The sequence below is a fragment of the Equus caballus genome, chromosome 3, assembly GCF_041296265.1.
Source record: "Equus caballus isolate H_3958 breed thoroughbred chromosome 3, TB-T2T, whole genome shotgun sequence".
Lineage (NCBI taxonomy): Eukaryota > Metazoa > Chordata > Mammalia > Perissodactyla > Equidae > Equus > Equus caballus.
The window spans coordinates 70,742,097-70,758,167 of NC_091686.1; the positions used below are offsets into that span (position 1 = coordinate 70,742,097).

The following is a 16,071-nucleotide window of genomic DNA, read 5'->3' on the forward strand; positions in this document are numbered from 1 at the left end:
TTAAAAAGCACTGAGCTCACCCGTCTCAGAGCATCCACTGTCTAGTTCTCCAGTATTCCACTTGGGAAACAAGGTAATGTTTTCGTACATTGTTTCTTTCACATCACAGACTTGTGAAAAAATATTTCAAAGCCTAATATGATTCTATGCAACAGAAAAATCAAAACATTTGTGAAGGTACCAAAACTAGTATACTAGAAATTGCTTTGAGAAATTTACTGTTAATTAATATAAGGATAAGCTTTATCTTCTTTTTAGGTTTTTATAAAATGCAGCTAATATTTCGACACTGGCTGCTGCTTATTATGACACTCTGTCTCATAAAGTGCTGAGGTTTTATTCTGAAGGTAGGACCAAGATCTTCAGGTTTCTAGAAATCCAGCAGCTGCTTACCTTGTGTTGGACCAATTTCTTCATCTGGAAATTGGAGACAAGACTACTTACAGTATATAGTTATTCTGAAGATTACAAGTAATATTATAAGAAGTCCTACACCATGTTTGCCATATAGCAGTTGTTTAGTAATTGCAACTATCTTAAATTTCCATCCGTACATGTTAAATGTATGTCTAACTAATAACGAATGATTTTACGTTTCAATTTCTTTCACCTTCGTAAAATACAATCTCTAAGAAAAATTGATTGGAAAACAGTTACATAAAATTTACCTATTTCAGATATTTAATAAAAGGTAATAAAATATGCTTTACAATTTAAACAAAGCTTTGTCAATGTGAAATATGTCCTGTGCATATTGCAGGCATAAAATATTTTCATTTTAGAAGAGTAAATGAATATACCATCAACTACAGGTTATTATAAGTGTAAAGCTGAGATATTTTATACTATAGGATTAGGAAATCATTTTTAAATCATACAATGCAAATATTAAGCCAAATAATACTTGTATATATACACCTTCTGTATTCACATAGGTGTGAATCGCAAGCATATCTTAATATCATTGGCATAAAAATTAAAAGTAGCCTTTAAAAATAGATTTTAAATATATGCACTATAAAGAGTAAAATATATGGAAAATATTCAAATAACTTTATAATTTTACTTTTTAATTTACCTACTGGGAAAAGAAGTTGAATTTGTAAGTTTGAAAACCTTGTGGATTTGTTTATAGCCACAGATTAGAGATTGATCTGGCTGGAAGGGATCTTAGAAGTCACGCAGTCAAGTCCCTTACATTAGCTGTGTTCAGTGAGACCCAGTGATGCTCAGCGGTTGTGAAAGCATCAGCAGGCAGCCCAGGGTCCAGCCAGGATTAGCAGGACACCTGATGCCCAACCAGGGTATTTCTATCTGCTACTTCTTAGGAGGAACCAGGCTGCATTTTGGCTGGCCTGATCTGATTTTAAAAGAGTATTCCTGTTGTATTTTGTGTTTCTGATAGTCTTTCTTCACAAAATGCCTGTCAGTAGGGATTAATCCTACAAATGGACTATATTTGAACCTTCTACATTTTAGCAAATATGGCTTTACATTATGTCCTTTGAATGACAACAAGGAAATGGCTCTTTCAAAATAAATTGTGATGTTTGTATTCATGAGCTTCTTAAAATGCATCTGCTTTTATTAATTTTTAGATTTCAGTCTCCATTATCTGGTATAAAGATAATAATAGATAAATGTCAGATTGTGTAATTTTTAGAAGGCAAAATCTATTGTTGATTTTCTGTATGTTTTTCAGGACCAAGTAACCATGAAGTTCTTCATTATTACCTGCCTTTTGGCTGTTGCTCTGGCAAAGCATGTAAGCATAATGGGGCACATGATACCCATTCTTATTTAAATATATGAGTGCACCGTTTACTATATGCAGAGGATGCAGGCACAGGCAGCAATGAATAGAAACAAAGTATGTAAACTTTTGACCCACAATCAAAGATAGTATTGACTCTATCTTACACACAATGTGAAGAGGAACAAACTTTCTATGAAGCTTATTCACTGTAGTGTTGGAGAAGCTATAGTTATAGGAAGAAAGAGCTAAATTCCCCTCCAAAATATGTTGGAATTTTCTAGAAGAGCTATTCCCTCTCCCCAGCATGTCTCTGGAATTGTAAGCCAGTCCCAGCACTGTAGTTTCGGATTCCAAAGTCAGCTGTCAATGAAGTGACAGAATTTTATTATTCTTGATAAAAAATAGCTCAGAAACCATGAAGATAAAATACAAAACAAGGACATGTGACAGAGGACAGATTAGTAGATCTGGATTTGAGCGATAACTTTGTAAATTATTCACTAAATAAAATAATGAAAATGTAGTAATAATATTTATGTCACAAAATAGTGAGTATGTAACTAGGTAATATATACAAAAGTGCTTTGTCAATGTGTATATATATATATACACACACACAATTTACATATATATTATCTATTTAATTTTAATCTATCAGCTTTACTAGCACCATTGTTCTCAGTGGAGCTCACACACCCACGTCGCTCCCACCCTGACATCTCACTCTCTCAGAAGGGCAATTTGACTTGCGGTGCTCAGAGCCTTTGCTAGAACACATATCCCTGTGACTAAGAGATACATACAGACAGGCATTTGTGCCATCTTACATTTGTAGTCAATTTTAGAATAAACCTAAAGTAGGAATTCTATTCCTAATATGAACACGTTTGTTAAAAAACAACAGCAGTGCTTCAGTTAGCAATATTGCACAGGATCAATGGTTTCTTTTCTCTTAAACTACACTAGACATAACCACTCTCTTCTCCTTCTTTGTATTGAGAAGATGGCCTCAATCATTCCTTTTAATACACAGGATTACTCAGGTAAAAATAAGGAGGTGCCGCTAGCAAGTAATAGATCAGGATATTCAAAAGGACATGTGTCACAGTGTTCCTGGGAACTGAAGAGTGATGATATCATTATTTTTCGATTGTATTTGAAATTGAAATAAATTTTTAAATGAGGCCCTATTCTACTATATTTCCCCTAGAAAGAACTTAAGAAAAATTTTTTTGGCTGTTAAATAGTAGAGGGAGAGATTCACCTTAACATTTTAAATGAGGCATAAAAGATAACGTTATGTGGATTTTTGTTATTTATATAGGAGATAAAGCACGTCTCCTCCAGTGAGGTAGGAACTTTATTATGAAGACAATTCCCGGCACCTAATTCCGCACAATATGTTCTGGGTTAATCATTCTCGTTTTTGTGATCAAGAACACTAGAGCTACAGCATCGTGGAAAATTTGAAATTCAATCATTGCTAAAAAATTTGAGGGTAATAAATCAAAATTTTGCATCCAAACATTCTAAGATTGGATCTGTATGCTTTTTCACTTGCTTCTCCACTAGTCATCCAATAATTGTGGTGTTAGGACAGGGGTAACGGTGAGCCCTCAAGAGCTTGTGAAGGTGATGACAGGAATCCATTAGAGCTCCTTCTGGAGTGAGGGACTCAAACCCATCTGAATCTATATTAGGTGCTAATGTCTAGATGTCTTCTTGTCCGTGGGTGCATAACAGATGCCCAAAGCTCCTTCAGTGTTGCCCAAAGAATTACCATGTTCTCCTGTTGTATATTTCATTTAAAGATCAGGGAGGAAAAAAGAAAACTGTGCAGAGGACAAATAAAATGTTCCTTCCCTCTTTGTTATTGGAATTTGCAAAAATGTTGGAATTGGGTTATCACATAAGAAATTGAAAATGCAGAATATGTCACTTAACTAGAATATGATGAGTTAATTATTTGGGAGAATAAAATTTTAGGTCAAATTCACTTTCCTTCAGGCAAAGGCTAAGTATTTTATCTCAAATTACTGGATGAAGAGTATGGATTGCTACTTCCTTGGGTAAGATGAATAAATATTTCATAAATATGTATTAAAAGTGCATTATCAATTTCTTTTTCTAAGGAATCTACCAATATCTCCCAAGAAGTAAGTCATAACTTCTTACATTAAATTCATTTAAAAGTAATTTTTAATTTTTATATTGCTATGAAATAAATTTTATTTGTTTTTTCAGAAATATAAGCAGGACAATAATGTGGCCTTCCAAACCAGCCAGGTAAAATTCATATTACTGTCTTCTTGTTTGATAAATAAGATATATTTTCTATCAATTATGTTATTTTCCTATCTGTGCATCTGGGTATCGTTTTACATCTCTGAATCTGAAGTAGGTGATGTTTTCACTGTCTTAACTGCTGTAAAATAATGTGCAAAGGATTCCAGGAGCACATATTTGTGGTCTACTCGTGACCCAAGTTTTCAAAGTGCTATCTTTCTGAAAGGAGTTTTTATTTGTGGTCCATCACCTTCCTTTCTGAGACCCTATTCAGGACTTTTTGATACACCATTTTATATTTTATAACTATCATTTTATGCCAAAAAATTTTATACATGAATTACAGAAAAGTTTATTTCTCTAAAATTAGGACTTAAATCAGCCCCGATTTTGTTCATTTTCAGGAGAAAATTTCCTCCAATTCCTGCTAGATATACTATCTTGATTTGAAATATGATAATAATGTGTAGTATAATATTGCTCTGAGTAAAATTACCCTAGATGAGAAAGGCACTCAATATCAACACATTGATATTTCCAATTTGGAAATCAGGACAAAACATGCACTGGTCCTACTTTGAAAAATAATTCAATGGAAGAATATTTATTTGAATATGAATCAAGTAATCCACTAAATACTTTCCCTCTTAGTTCCCATGAAGAATAGAGACCTTAGTCATTTCCTGATTTTAGTTAGGTAAGCTAAAAGTTAATATTATTCTCAAAATTTACTCTTTTAAACAAATTTTTTTTTAAGATTTTTTTATTTTGACTTTTTCTCCCAAAGCCCCCCCCGGTACATAGTTGTATATTCTTCGTTGTGGGTCCTTCTAGTTGTGGCATGTGGGATGCTGCCTCAGCATGGTTTGATGAGCAGTGCCATGTTCACGCCCAGGATTCGAACCAACGAAACACTGGGCCGCCTGCAGCGGAGTGCGCAAACTTAACCACTTGGCCATGGGTCCAGCCCCTAAACTTAAATTTTTTTAATGCAAACTGCAAACCTTGTATAATCACTTCCTAAATTTCTTTCTGTAAAATCTACCACATTTTATGACATATATTTTTAAAAATACATTAAAATAAGTGTATAGTTATTAAAGTTAAAAACAATGTGTATCTATGTACAATCTAAATGAATTTTGATATCGATTCATTCATTCAACAAACATTTACTGAGAAAGAAGCATACTGCAGACACTATTCTAGGCCCTGGAATACAACATTGAACACAACAGACCAAAGCCCTCCCTAATGGTGCTGACTGTTCAGTTTCCCACCATTGCCATATTTGTTACCAATTGAGAATTTTTGATCTGATTAATATAAACACATAAAGTGAAAGCAAATTCATCATTATGCTTCCATCTATGTAAGATGGGTTTTCTCTTTATATTGAGTGGAAAATATAAACAATTTGTGGGGATAATATATCCAATTCTTTTTAATTAGAAAAGAATAGAAGGATAGATGAAAAGGTGAGACATTTTTGTTCATAGGAACTATATTTAATTGACAATATTTATACCTAAAATTAAACATTAATAGTAGCCTATAGACCATTTCTCTTTTAATAAAACAGAAAAATTTATATAAGGCTAAAAATTATCCTTTGACCCTGCCTATATTATTTTTATACCCATAAATTTTCTCATTCTCATAAGGGAGACACTACCATTGAAACAGTAGACAATGCTTATCCTTCGCATTTGATTTCAAAGGCTGGTTACAGTAAGTAAATATGAAAAATGAATGTATTGCTTTTATTTCAGTCCTTCTTTTGACATTTCATACTAATGATTAAGTAGGTAGTTAACACGGAGCATATATAAAGTAACTACTGTTATCCAAGGTATAATGCTGAAGATTCAGTTTCTTCGTGTCACCAGCTTTTAGGATTATGTATTATTATTTTCTAAATTTCTCAGGAATCTTCCAGCGGTTCATCTAGTGAGGTAAGATACTGTTCCTTTTAAAGTCAAAAACCTATTTCAGAAATAGCAACTTTCCATTAATGTTATACAATGCTTGGATACTTCTTAGCAAATCCACATCTAAATATTCAAGGGAAGTAATGAGAAAACCACACACTTGACTCACAATCATTTCTTGGTGGCTGAAATCCACGATCTTCCTATGAAGCATTGTTTATTCTACCCTGTTCTCTCTGAAAATGTGTATGTAACTTCACAGGAAATTGCATCTTAAATCAAGCCAGTGCCAAATCAAGAGCTTGACAGTTACATTCACCATAGCTACACTTTGGAAACCCTCTCAATATCATTTAGAGGAGCAGTTCTCAAAGGGTAGTCCCCAGATTAGGAATATCAGTAGGATCAGGAAAAGTATGAGAAATACAGATTCTCAGGCCTCACCCAACACCTACTGAATCAGAAAGTTTGAGGTGGAGCTAAGCTATCGAGTTTTAGTTTCAGTGAGGCCTCCAGGGGATACTGATGCACATTAAAATTTGAGAACTACTTTTAAGGGGGCTGAATGAGGGTTTGGGTTAGGAATCATGTAGGTCACCAGAACAAGAAACATCTGCCATGGGGGAAAAAGCCACAGTGTGAGCATGTTCTGAGAGAGCAGAGAGGATCATCATGGGTCTTGTCCAGAGCCTGGTGGCCTTGGGCAGCACCTGGATGCTCCCCACTCAGTGCCTTAAGAAGCCTGCCTTCTCCTTTCTCCAGTCCTCAGTCTCAGAGACAGGCTGAGAGTCTCAGGCCATGTCTGTCATTTTGACAAAGAGCATACAAGGTTTCCTTTGCCACACACCATGCAGGTCAATTTTGATCACCTGCCTACACTCTGTCAGCGTATGAAATGGTTGAGGCAATTTAGGATTGATAATGTCTTTGAAATAAGACATATTTTTTGTCACGTTATTGTGTTGACACAAAGTAAGAGAGGGTTCTGAAGATAAATATTTAACTTAATTCTTAATAAATACTTGATTTCTGAGTGCTAGTGGCTTGGGCTCTGAATGTTCAATTAATTGCCCCTAATTTTCCCTAAAATTATTTAGAGACAGTTACTGCTATATCGTTTAAGTAAGGCTATTTCTCAATTTGTTACTTTAGGAAACTACTGACAGCCTCACTGACGTAAGTAATTACCATTTTAATAAAATTAGTTCAATATAATTAAGTAATGTTTTTATTTTGCATTTCTCTATGTGCTTTGTTTTTTAACAGAAAATTGAGCTGACTAAGGAAGAGAAGCTCTACCTAAAACAGCTGGTAATTTTTCATATAATTTATTACTTCAAGTTAAAGAATATGTTTTATAATTCAACTCTTTCTTATCCCAAATGATTACTTATCATTTCTTAACAATGAAATGTTTAACACCAAGTTTATGACAAAAATCACTTTTTCCCTTTCTGCTGTCATATGTAAATATTATCTAAACAAACAGACCTGGAGTTAGCTTTTAAGAAAAATGATCAATTATCAAGTTAAACTTGGAAGAGATACAAACCTTAAGAAAAATGTTCTTAAGTTCTTAAGTGATCTGAGATCGCACCATAGTCTGAAAGCGTAGAATTGCTCTCGGCACTTCTCTTTGAAGTAGCAACATGGACCGATCGGTTAAGGCAAATGCTATTGAGTACTCTCATCCCAAACCATAGGCCGTCATGTGACCCATGTTCCGTGGACTAGAGAAGTCTGGAAGGCCAGGAAAGAGTTGGATGACTTCTGTTACAACACTTGTTCAGCAAGTGATTACTTAACCTCTCCAAACGAATTTCATCAACTGAAAATAAAGTTAGTAATACTAATTCTGCAGATTTTTATGAAGATGATGTTATAGGATATGTAAATTGCATGATAGACTATTTCAAACACAAAAAATGCACCAAAAGATAGCAATTGTTATTAAATTTATACACATTGGAAAAATCCATTCTAAATCTTTTATTACAGGAGTAGCTTCTTCTTGAGCATTTCAAAACAAGATCTCCAAAATAAAGCCATTTTATTTTTAGAAAGTTCTAATTGCTCTAAAATCTTTCTAAATCTTCTAATAATATTCTCTCCTTGTACCATTCTTATTATAATCATGTGTACATCCAACACTTATCCCCAGGTGGTTCTAAAGATACACTGACTTTCTACACACCTACTTATGTCATCTATATGAACAAAACATTTTTCAAGAGTTAAGATCCAGTATTAACTGATTCCATTTTTAATTTCTACAGTAGTCTATGGTCAAGTATACATAACTAAATCAAAGTGGGAACATACTAGAATATTTATTCAGCTGAATATATGTGATTGGTACTATGTAACACTCTACATGTATCGAATCAAGTAACACTTCAAGTTAAGTGATGCTCCGAGAGTTAAGCAACCCACCCAGGGGTGTGGGAAAAGAGGCTGAATTGTCCCTGACAAAAGTACCAGGGTATTCCAAACACATGTTAAAAAAGAAAAGACAAACTTAGACAGTTTTCCTGATAATTCTCTACTCTTCTTCTTATACATTCTTTTACTTTTTTACATTCAGTTATTTTGAACTGGAGGCCTTAACTAGCTGATTTCTTCAATTCTGAAGTTCACTTTATGAATGTAGACACTGTTCTCGTGGATTTTATATAAAAAATTCTTTGGCATTTTTTTTTGTCAATTTGGCATCATTCTCATGTTATCTAAATAAAGTTTTAATTCATTTGGTTTTGGTGTAAGTATTGATACATTTATTTCCTTCAAGAATAAATACAATCAGTTTTACCAGGAGTTGGACTTTCCCCAATATCTTCAGGCTTATAATCAGCATCAGAAAGGAATCCATGGAAGCCCATGAAGACAAATGACTATCATCTGTTTCCCCTTCCGGGAAATTCTACTACTTTTCTTGTAATATACCAAGAATATTACAATCATTTAAGGAGACACTAATAATTTAATCCCTTTACCCTGCGAATAGTAAAAAACCGCACACCAATCCCTTCCTTGACCTCTAAATTTACATTTCCTCAGATGATCACCATTTATCTGTGGTGCTCAGTCTTTGCTACCTCGTTTATCTCATTATTTTAGGCATGTGTCCTGGCAGACTTTGGCATCTCCTTAATTTGTAGACAATTCAACAGTAAAGCTAAGGTAGAGAATTGCATATGCTACATGTGCAATTTAGGAGAAAAGAAGAAAAATACTTTGGTGGTCAATTTTGTACATGGAACAATAGTGTCTTCTTCCTTAGACTCTACTAGTCTTAACCACCTTCGTCCTTATCTTTTTATTTTGCTCTGTGCCTCAATCACTTGTCTTAATAAAGTATTTTTGCTCAGCTAAAAGTATATTTCAGTTCTAGCGAGTGGCTAACATATGAGTACTTTTGCCAAAGTTGGATTTTTTTGCCAATTATTTGAAAATATCATTAAGAAAATGCTTTAATGTTCAAATCTTCTTTTTATAGAGGACACTTGTCCAATACTGTTATTTTCAACACTTAGCATAAAACTAAATATACATTTCCTTACGTGATAAATACATAACTATATTAAAATATTGCAGTATTCTCTAGCACATTTCTACATAGTGTATACTGCATTTTAAGATGTGGGAACTTTAATAGCTATAATCCAGCACTTGAACCAATTCCTAAATATAATAAATATATTAAGTTAAAACATTAATTTCTTTCAAGCACAGAGTCATGTGGGTGTTACAATTGCAGGAAACCCCAAAGGTTTTGCAAAGGAAGCCCAATTCAACTAAAATCTCCCTAGAAAGGGAAGACATTCCACATGGCTATTTGATTAGGCCATTAAATTGAAACTTATTTTTTGTTTTTATATAGGAAAAAGAGCACCACTCCTCCAGCGAGGTAAGGGGCTTTCCTGTGAAAACAAAATGATGGCATGTAGTAACAGATCTTAAGTTATGTACAAGACTATTCTTATTCTAAATTTTTAATTTTTATGCATAAGGTCAGTTACAAGTAGAGAAAATGAAAATAAAAAGTATGATGATGATAAGAAACATTTATGGGAACAGAGTGAAACTGTGCACATTTAAAGTTAGCAAGATTAGATTTGCGTGCTACCAGACTCTAGCAAAAATGTTCAACACCATTTCCTTTGCTAGAGGTGACTGAATAACAATATTACTCCAGGAGTCATTTTCATAAAGTGGTGTCCATGCTCAATTTCATAAAGTGGATGGAAAGAACCCCATCAGGAGTAAGGATTCAACTTTATACATTAAGTTCTAATTTCCAAATATTTTCCTGGCAATGGTGCATACTGTAAATGTCTGAAGACAGACTGAACATCACCTATGGATTTGCTTGGTTTGTTCCTTTGTATTTCATTTATGAAAACGTGGTAAACTGCATGGGAGAAAAATAACATTTGGATGGACAAGCAATTGAAATGTATTCTTTCTTTTCCTAAGGAATTTACTAGCATCTCCCAGGAAGTAAGTCACTACTACTAAAATAAATCAAGTTTTAAAGTTATTTTTTATTTCACTATGGTTATACAATGAGTGTTATTTACTTTGCATAACTAAACACGGGACTCGATTGATGAACGAAATTCCTTATTTCCCATGAGGAATGGAGATCTTTCCATTTAGTGATTTTTGATTCTTATATAATCCCCAGAATTTTTTCATTTGTTATTACTATATTTGCTTACCTAAGCAAATATTTACCAATTATTTTCCCTGAAATCTACTCCAATAGAAATTTTATGTAAAAACTATCCAAAACAAGATATGAATACTTTTACACACAAAACTCATTTAATGTACTTTGCAACAAACACAGTACAATTTAAAATGATTCTTAATGTACTAACTGAATTAAACTTATGAATATACTTATTTCTAAGAAATATGTATTTCCCAAGTACTATGTCCTTTACATGATTCTTGATCTTGGGAATACAACAATGAATAAGGGAAGTAAATCCCATTCCATGTGGAGGTTACATTCTAGTAACACACTGATTGTGTTTTTCCACTATTTAGGGAACTCAGATACAATTCAAATAATGGGAGCAAATGCATTCTTACTCTTCTTTTTATGGAAAACGGATTTTTCTTGCTAATCCAAAAAGGAAATTCTGTATAACTAGTAGAGTGAAAGCAGTGTGTTTAATTCTTCTTTTCTTTCTTTAAGAAAACCTCAAAGAAGACTGTTGATATGGTAAAGTATTTTTATTTATATATGGGTGGATTTGGGTTAAAATGTTAATGAGAAGTGGCATGCCTGCAAGTTTACCCTCTTAACAAACCAGGAAAAGATAACTTTAGTTGCATAAAAAATACAATTTTTATATGACCTCTGGATTGTATTTTCTTTAATTGTTCTTAATTCTCTCAGTTAAGACATTTCCATTTATATCTAATTATCTTTTCTATGTTATACATTGTTTTTAAAAATGAGACCAATTTCACAATTTTTTTGAAAGACAAGTTATTTTTGCCTGCCATAGTATTGCTCATGTTGGTAACATGAACATTTCTATCATACTACTGATATTTAAAAAATGATCATGCTACTGATTCAATTAGTCTTGGTCTCCAGATTTTGATTATACTATTAAATTTTTAAAAAATTCCCCAAAGACACTTGTAGTAACTCATCTAATGAGATAAGTGATACTTTCTTTTAAAGTCAAAGAAACAAATGATCCATCTAGAAACAGCACATTTTTATGCTGGTGTATTATTTTATAGCAAATTAGAAGCTTCTAATTTTTTTTCCAAAGTCACATCAAAATATACAACAGAAATAAAAGGAAAATTGTGTAATAAATATATTCAACTCAAAGTTACTTGGGGTTGTGAAATTAACTATCACTTAACCAACATTAACTGTTCTATTCCATATTCTTGGATAATGTATATCTTCCTCTGCCTCTTCGGAAACTGCATTTTTTTAAAAAACAACGCAGTAGAAAATTAAGAGCCTATAAACTACTTTCACCGTAGTTTTCTCTCTCAATACTAGTGAGGGGGCTGAATCCTAGAGTGGGTTGTACAAGTTGCATAGGTGACTAGTACAATAAGTGCCTGTTGTGATGGAAAGAGCCAGGTGAGTGAGCACAGCGGGGAAAGGGTCCTGGAGATGGTGAAGCATAGATTGTGACCTGATGTCTCGTGGCCTGTGGCACAGATCAAGGCCTTCCTCCCCAGTGCCTTAGGAAGCGTGCTTCTCCCTGTCATTCCATCTCAAGTCTCAGTCTCAAACTCAGAGCCCAGGCCACTTCTAGAAACCACATGCAGGCTTTCCTTTACCTCCCACCTCACCAGGCCACTGTGTTCATTGTGTACTTGGCCTATACTCTGTGGTCATTTTTCAGTGTTTGGATGTATATGGATGGAGACTTTGTAACAAAAACCTATCTTCAGCAGTGTGTCGGGATGTTATCCCAGAGCATGTGCTCACTGATGAATGCTTCAGCGTATCAATTCTTAATTAAATCTTATGTTCAGTAGTTAGCGCTGTATTTCTCATTAGCAATAGGCTGGCTCTAAATCATTCCATTATTCCAAGCTCTCTATCATAACTAGTTAGGTTCAATCACTCTTATGTCATCCAATCACAGCTGATTTTTATTATCTTTTCCTAAGGGATCTACAGAAATGTTCCCTGAGGTAAGTAATTTCCCTTGAAATAAAATATATTTAATATTACCCAGGAGTGATTTCTTTTGTATTTTTATTAACAATTGTTTTTGGTTCTTAACAGGAAATTGAGCTGAGTGATGAAGAAAAGAATTACCTGAAACAGTTGGTAATTAATTTATAAACCTATAATTTAAGTACAAGAATAATTGCAGATTTTTCTTCCCCCAAATTATCATTTATCATTCAATCTGAAATTAAAATCGCATTCAAAATAAACCATATTTCTGTTATTGTTGTTATTGTGGTATGCATCCATTGTCTTTGCAAATCCATATAGACTTATCTTTCAGGAAAAATTATTTTGAGCAATTATCTGATTGATTTTGGAGCAGTTGCAAACCTCAAAATATGTGGGGTTTTGTTCAAATGATCTATCCTCATAGTGCAACTACATTCCAAATTCTCTTCAACACTATGGCGTGAACTGGCATCTCAAAATTAGAGTCTTAGTGACTGTTTTCAAACCATAGGAATTCTCATTACCAACCACTGTGGCCTGGAGACACACAGATCTCAGGAAAGGACACAAGCTTTGGAGTCAGGCAGTTTATAATCAAACTCCAGCTCCACTGCATTTGCTGTCTGTGACATTTTTAAAGTACTTCATCCTTTCAGTTATGGTATTGTAGGAAGACATTTCCTCTACCTCCTCTGGATCCTTCTGGCCAGACAATGAATTAAATTCATGTGAGACAGAATAACAGGAGAAAATTAAAGAAAGCTTGATAACATGTATACATGGGAGAGGCTCAGGCAAACTGAGCAACTCAGCCAACAGGCCGAGGCTGCCTCTTGAAGTATCTTCAGCTACAGACAAGGAGGACGTTTGGGGCAGTGGTTTGGTCTTCAAACGGGAGGAAGGCAACCCACATGGAAATGGAAAAGCAGATGTTCGGTAAATAAAACTTTGAGAAGAGTGGGCTTAACAAGGATCCTCCCAGTCTACCAGAACCTGAAGTTATCTACGGTGATGGGCTGTCCTGGGGACAGGCCTTTATTTTAAATTTCTTTCAGGCACTTAGAGGGGAAAGGTGAATGTTCTTGCTGAGTCTGAGCATTTATTGTCTTTAGCTTGAAATAGTCTGCATACCAGAGTAGCACATCTTGGGGTGGCCTGCCCTGAACCACATCAGTATCCTCAACTCAAAAATGAGCATAGAAATATACTATTGACTCTGAAGACTCTTTGTGAGGGTCATTCCAGGTTATATATGTAAAATGTGTAATAGAATGCTAGGGATACACTAAATGTATTAATACTATTAAGCATTACTCTAATCGTCCTCCTATACAATGTAGAAATTTCCTTTAAAGCTTTTATAACAGAAGCAGGGTTTGCTTCAGTGTTCTCAAACTATCATCTGCCCAAATGAAAACCTGCCCAGTTTAGTACGTTCTCATTGCTATGAACACCTTCTTTACATTTCGTCAAAATGATTCCTGTAGCATTCTCCCATTGTATCAATTATGTATCATAGCCAGGGATCCACTCAGCGCTTGTTCCCTGGCAATTAAGAAGATAGCTTTACATTCAGAAGAACTGAAAGTTATTCTGTGGGAAACTGTTATTTTAATTCCATCCTTATTCCATACAATAATCTACTGTAAGGCTGATGAAACAGGCTTAAAGAAAGAATTTGGAGGTAGGGAACATTCATTGTCCATAAAAGATGTGACTAACACTATTCAGGATGCTCTCTTTATATGAAGTCATGTAATCCTACACTGTAAGTAACGCTCAGAGATGAAGCAACTGCTCTGAGTCGTAGATTCCAGTGAAAAAAATCACTAGAAATTATGCTGAGCCCCTTCAACTCTGAAGACCAGAAATGGAGAAAGAAATGAAAAACTGTGATAAGATACTTCTCTTGGTAATCCAAAAAGATTCTCCTCTTGCCTTATTACATATACATTTTCTTTTTTCTCTTAGACTTTTCTGCATGAGTGAATTAACTAGATAATTTCTTTAATTCTGTAGTTCACTCTATATTGTAAAAATATTTACAATGTGTTATATTTAAGTAACTCTCCTTTTGCTGGGTCTGCTTAGAATACTTTAAAAATATCAAAATATGTAAAGTTGTAATTCATTTGGTTCCGTCTATCTCTCTTTTAAACACTGGAGGAGATTGAGTGAGGATAGTTATTAATAATTTTATTTCTTTCTAGGTGAAAATCAACCCAAAGTTCCCCTCTCCCCAGTATTTCCAGGCTGTTCATCCACAGCAGATACCCATGAGCCCTTGGAATCGCATTAAGGAAAACACCTACCCATTTATTATCACTTTGGTATGTTTGCTTTTTTTTAAGTAACAAAGTTATAGTTGTTATAGTTGTCTTTTGCAAAAAGACATCTAAAGAAATTAAAGAAAACATCCAAAGGTCTCACCTAGAAACCATATCAAATTTAAATTAAAATGTCAAAGCCAATTATTAAAATAAAAAATTATATAGTTAAAATGTAACAAAATCACAAAAATATGGTAAAAAATTGCATTTTTATTGGATTTCAATTTCCTAAACATTTGTGTACATAGTTTGATTTCTATAGCAATTCCATGATATGGGAAGATATAGATAATATTAATTTGTTTTACAAAAAGAATCTGAAACTTTAAGAAGTGGAATAGAATTCTCAAGCTATATTTAATAGTCCACCTTCATATAATGAAAGTATTTTGATTTAAGTAGCTTTCTTCAGGTGAGGACTAAATAATACAACAGGAAATTGAATCCAGAGGGTTACTAATTTTGTATAAATATTAATGATTTACCATCAGAAGTCCTAGGATTGAATTCCAGATGTGGTAATTCTCTGGATGATATTTTCTATTTTTATTTTCTCTGTGTGATTGAATTTCCAAGACAGGCGTGTAGCACATGGAGATAATTTTCATAATAGAACATAAGACTTTCACAATTTATGTTTCAATGGTAAATGCCTAAAAATGCCCTAAATATTTCAAGCGAGAAGTAAACATTCTTCGCGAATTAAAACAAACCAAAGTTTTTTTTCTCTCTTAAGAGAAACTTTTAAGATTCTTGAATTAACTGCTGCTTCTGGAGCTTAGGTAAGTGCCTTTAAACCTGCATGTAGAGCCACAATATAAGTAGGCTCTTTACACGATCTGATTTAAATCATTGTTTAGCTTGTAAAATATTTAAAATTGTGCTATAAACTTTTTGATTTACAAATGATTTATCTGTGTTATTTGCATGCATATGCTTTTCGGAAATATTTTTTTAAAATTGTAGAAAATATCTTTTCTGGATACATTCACCCGGAAATAACGGCTCTGAGTAGAAATCTTCATAAGCACAAGTATCCACCATGGACACTAATGTTTTCCTTTCACCTTTTGGTTGATCAGGAAACTC

At 33.8% G+C, this 16,071-nt stretch overlaps 2 long non-coding RNA genes across 2 annotated transcripts; both read left to right on the plus strand.

The window, feature by feature from the left end:
• The first annotated feature begins 1,700 nt into the window (after positions 1-1,700).
• Positions 1,701-7,149, plus strand: LOC138923331 (uncharacterized). The gene is made up of 5 exons (XR_011436810.1): positions 1,701-1,765; positions 3,889-3,912; positions 4,001-4,042; positions 5,971-5,997; positions 7,126-7,149. It is a non-coding gene; the product is annotated as an uncharacterized lncRNA (long non-coding RNA).
• Positions 7,150-7,255: 106 nt separating this feature from the next.
• Positions 7,256-15,766, plus strand: LOC138923332 (uncharacterized). Its single transcript, XR_011436811.1, has 7 exons — positions 7,256-7,284; positions 9,854-9,880; positions 11,180-11,206; positions 12,637-12,660; positions 12,755-12,799; positions 14,863-14,982; positions 15,719-15,766. It is a non-coding gene; the product is annotated as an uncharacterized lncRNA (long non-coding RNA).
• Positions 15,767-16,071: the final 305 nt, after the last annotated feature.